The sequence below is a fragment of the Polypterus senegalus genome, unplaced genomic scaffold (assembly GCF_016835505.1).
Source record: "Polypterus senegalus isolate Bchr_013 unplaced genomic scaffold, ASM1683550v1 scaffold_2111, whole genome shotgun sequence".
In the NCBI taxonomy this organism is placed as follows: domain Eukaryota; kingdom Metazoa; phylum Chordata; class Cladistia; order Polypteriformes; family Polypteridae; genus Polypterus; species Polypterus senegalus.
In genome coordinates this window covers 1583-6824 of record NW_024384373.1, presented here as the reverse complement: position 1 = coordinate 6824, position 5242 = coordinate 1583, and the positions used below count along the sequence as shown (strand labels likewise).

The following is a 5242-nucleotide window of genomic DNA, read 5'->3' as shown; positions in this document are numbered from 1 at the left end:
TAATAAAAAATAATAAAATATCTACGGCATTGCACATAATCTACAGCTTCAAGTGTAACACAACAATGAGTAAGAGCAGAAAACAACGAAATATAGACAGCTTTAGAAATAGTTCGTTAGAAGCTCATGCATTAATTAATTGGATGTTTTAATATTCTTACTTTCACCTTTTTATACGTTCAATCATTGCCTTTATCTGATAAATTTTCTGTAATAATTTTGTTGTGTTTGCCTTTATTCGACGTGCCCAATTGACGTCTCCCTTTAGAAACTTCGCCTTTATTTACACACGCCCTTAATGAAGGATACCACCATGGTTAATGGGCACTTTGATGTTCTCATTCCCAACACTTACATGCCTGATGTACACATGGAGCGCACACAAATTGAGGATTGTCTCGAACAACAATCTGCTCTTACGGCTGAAAGAAAGCGTGCTGCAGAACGTCAACGCAAGTAAAAGTGGAGTAAAAGTTTAACACAAGAACGTCGCAAAGAAACTCGCCATGCTGATCGTAAAAGGAAACAAAATTGGCACCAAAACCTAACTCAAGAAGCTCGAGAGAAAACACGGCGTGCTGAACGTGAAAGCAAACAAAACTACAGGCGAAACCTAAGTCGAGAAGCTAGGAAGAAAACGCGTGAAAGAAATGAAAACGTCTTCACAGGATCAACGCTACTGAAATTAATGTTGTAAAAGAGTTTGCAACAGGCCTAGACAAAAATTGCTTTGGAGGACATGTCCGAAGATGACATTCTTCAACATAGTTGTGGTATTTTTAATGAAAAATGTGTACATTGTGGCGCAAAATTCTTCTCATTAGAAAAAAATACAGTACTAGGAACGAATATAATATGTGTTGTAAGAACGGAAATGTTAAACTTCAGCCTCACAGGGATTGTCATTTATTCCAAAACCTGCTGACACGCATGCATTTACACTCCAATAATTTTATGGCCAATATTCGATCTTATAATAGTTCAATTGCATTTGCATCTGTTGGCGCAAATTGGCTACCCCTCCTGGACGTGGTCCATATTTTTTTTGAATTCATGGATCCATTTACCATTGTGTGGGAACATTACATCCTGAAGGTGATGAAAACCCAGTATATGCACAATTGTATGTACTAGATCCAAGTGCGGCAGCAGACTCAAGGGTTACTAATAAAGAAAATCAAAATTGTCTTCCTGATTTGATGTGAGAATTGAGCGAGTTTATGGCTAATAATAATGATTTAGCGAAACAATACAAACTTCTTTATCAAGTTGAACAAGAAGCTTTACTTGAAGCTCAAAATCGAAGTGAGGCACCTCCTGATATAAAAATGACAATCAGGTATGATAAGAAATCTTATATAAGAATGTACAATCCACAAATAGTTAACAAAGTGGCTATGATTTTCCAAAGTATAGATGGGGAACCAACTCACAATTGGGGCATTTTGGTACATTTAAAATCAAATCAGGACAATCAGATTGTGCCAAAAACTCACAAAATCAGTATATGTCACAGATTTTTAGAAGCAATGACATAACCGGTATTTTTTTCTTATGGTCAGGAAGGATGGCATCTTGATTTGAAAAACTACTAATAATAAAACACTCACACAAATGATGTACTTCGCTTACCAATTGCAAGAACGCAACACGTTTAATCCGTTGCTTCATGGAGGTAAACTAACGCAACAATATTTCATGGACTCATATGTTAAGATGGAAGCCAATAGGCTTGAGTTCAATAGAAAACACCAAGAACAATTAAGGGTGTCCTCACATTAAAATTTGAGGCAGGAACTTAATTCAGACTACTTACAAGGCGATTTGTCTATCGGGCAAATGATCGTATTACCATCAACGTTCCAAGGAAGCCCAAGAAATATGCAGTTATCAGGACGCTATGGCTGTTAATGCAAAGTATGGCAAACCAGATCTATTTATTACCATGACTTGCAATCCAGAAATGGCCAGAAATTACAGAAAATCTTAATGGAACTTCAGTCCAATTTAGACCAGACTTGGTTGCACGTGTTTTCAATATAAAACTTAAAGAACTCCTAAGCGATTTATACAAAAAACATGTTTTAGGAAAAGTTATTGCAAACATTCATACAATCGAATTTCAGAAAAGGGGACTGCCACATGCTCATATTTTGTTAATATTAGATAGAGCATCGAAACTAGAAACTCCTGAGCTTATTAATAAAGCAGTATTTGCAGAATTACCTCACTTAATTGAGAAACCCAGGTTATATGAAATCGTAACAAAAAAACGTGATTCATGGTCCCTGTGGGAGCAGAATTTCCCAACGCTTCCTGCATGGATAATATCAAAGGGTGCACAAAAGTTTTCCAAAAGAGTTTCAACTACAAACGGACCCAGAAAAAAAAGGGTATCCACTTTATAGACGGCGTGAAGGAGTATGCGCTGTTATAAACGGCAGGACAGCTAACAATCAATGGGTCGTTCCATATAATCCTTACTTTCTGCTCAAGTATAACTGTCACATAAATGTTGAAGTGTGTGCATCTATTCAAAGCGTAAAATATCTCTTCAAATACGTTTACAAAGGACATGATTATGCAAATGTAGACCTAACTGAGCGAATTGCCCGTGATGAGATCAAAATGTATCTGGACTCAAGATAGCAGTTCTCCTGAAGCAGCATGGAGAATTTTTGGATTCCACATGCATGAATGCAGTCATGCTATTGTCCGCCTCCAAGTGTATTTACCAGAACAACAATCTGTCGTTATTAGACAAGGCAATGCTACAGAGGCACTTGAAAGGGCTAAAACCAAGGACACAACCTTAACTGCATGGTTTAAACTAAACCAAACAGATCCAAATACAAATCAATATTTCTATTATGAAATACCTGAAAATTATGTGCTTAAAACGAAAAATGGTCAGAATACGTGGGAGCCACGTCAGAAAGGACACGAGTCTATTATAGGCCTAATATACTCATTCAATATAAAAGATACGGAAAGGTATTTCCTACTGGCTCCTTTTACATGTATCAGGAGCCAAAAGTTTCGAAGATCTTAAAATTTCAGGAGACCAAGTGTGTGCAACTTTTCAAGAAGCTGCAAAAATCAGAGGCTTAACAGAAAATGCTGAAATCTGGAACAAAACTCTTACTGATGCAAGATTGGTATGTATGCCTGAGCATCTTTGTGAGATATTTGCATATATATTAGTTTTCTGTTCTCCTGCAAATGCTACTGATTTATGGGTATTACATAAGGCAGCTCTAACTGATGATTACACAAGACAACAAGGTCAGCAAAAAGGCCACCAAGATTGCCAAAATTGCAGGCCTTGTCATTTTGCACTCCAAGATATTGAGAAGATTCTCGATTCCTCAGGGAAAAAATTAACACATTACGGTTTGCCAATTCCTCCTGCTAATCTTCTGGAATCCAATATTCAACAATATGATCCTGACGTAGAAAGACAAAAGGCCGAAGCAATGGCCGCAATGTTAAATTCCGAGTAAAGAGCTGCTTTTAATGTCATCATGAAGGCCATAGATGAAGGAGCAAATCCAAGATTATTTTTTATTGATGGCCCAGGTGGGAGTGGGAAAACATACTTATACACAACTTTAATAAGTACCTTACGAGGAAGATCTGAAACTGCGCATGCCTATGCTTCTACTGGCATTGCTGCTAATTTGCTTCCAAGTGGAAACATATCATTCAATGTTTCGCTTAGGAATAAATATTTTAGACACAACAGTCTCCATAATTACGCCTACCAGCTCAAAAAGTGGCAAAATTCCTCAGAGAATCTAAATTAGTTGTGTGGGATGAATCCACTATGGCATCTTCACATGCATTAAATTCAGTGGATAGATTGATTCGGGATATAAATTCCAGTACGCACTTTCCTTTTGGCGATAAGGTGTTTGTCCTTGAGGAGACTTCAGGAAAACATTGCCGATTGTACCTCATGGCACCAGAACAGCCATTGTTGAAGCCTGTATAAAGTATAGCAAAACCTGGAAGAACTTTCATACTTTGAAATTGATCAAGAACAACCGATCGATTGATAGAGAATTCAGTGATTGGTTATTAAAACTTGGAGAAGGAACGCTAACTAATGATATTGGCCTAGATGAAGAACTAATAGAAATACCACCAAGCATGCTGTGCAAAGGTGACATAGTAAAAGGAGATCTTTGGGGATAAACTTCATGCAGCAGATATCCCCAACTTTGCTAATATGTTTATACTAACTCCAATCAACAAAGATTGTAATGAACTAAATGAGAAGGTACTGAATTTATTAGATGGTGAATGTGTTACATACTTAAGCCATGACTCAATATTAGATGGCACGGATGAAGATCGTTTTTTAAACAGTTTGAATCTTTCTGGAATTTCACCACACGAATTGAAATTGAAGAAAGGTACCATTGTAATTCTCATTCGAAATCTGAGGAGCGGTCTGTGTAATGGAACACGACTAATTATTCGAGATTTACTGCCTAATATTTTAAAGGCAGAAGTGTTGACTGGCACTGCTAAAGGGGAAGTAGTATTTCTTCCTAGAATTATACTGGATACTACTGCCGGATTGCCTGTTGTTCTTCGAAGAAGACAATTTCCAGTAAAGGTGGCATTTGCAATGACAATAAATAAATCGCAAGGACAAACTGCTGATAAAGTTGGAATATATCTTCCATGACCAGTATTCGGCCATGGTCAGCTCTATGTAGCATTTTCAAGAGCAAAGCCCCTGAGGACGTAGTTGTCCATGTAGTGGACACTCCACAACAAGGAAAACTGATAACAGGCAGTAATAGAGTTTTCACACCTAATATAGTATTCAAAGAAGTTTACGAAATTATATAGAAAAAAATTAAATTTCATCACAAAAATAACAGAAACTACGAGTATTAAAGTAATACAGCTCAAATGCAATATAACCAAATTAATGAGTTTGTATAAAATATCAAATTGATCTACATATTGAATTGCCTTAAGAAGTGGTCAACTTAAACGTCTGTCGCCTTAAAAGGCGGGTGCCTAGTCTTATCAATAAAAAGGCTCAACTACCTTAATGACTACTCTTCAGTGCTGCCTGCTTCTTTAAATGACGTTTGAATGATACTTCTTTTCTCCGCCTTCTTCCTCTATTTTTTTTCTTTCAGCACCACCTGCTTCACGTGCCTGGTCATTTAGAAGATGGCTTGACAGCGTTCTGCTTTTTTTTTCTCCGATTGTGTTGGAA

The 5242-nt window shown here is 37.1% G+C and overlaps 1 pseudogene; it reads left to right on the top strand.

The window, feature by feature from the left end:
- Nucleotides 1-1617: 1617 nt before the first annotated feature.
- Nucleotides 1618-4759, top strand: LOC120521944 (annotated as a pseudogene).
- The last annotated feature ends 483 nt before the right edge of the window (nucleotides 4760-5242 follow it).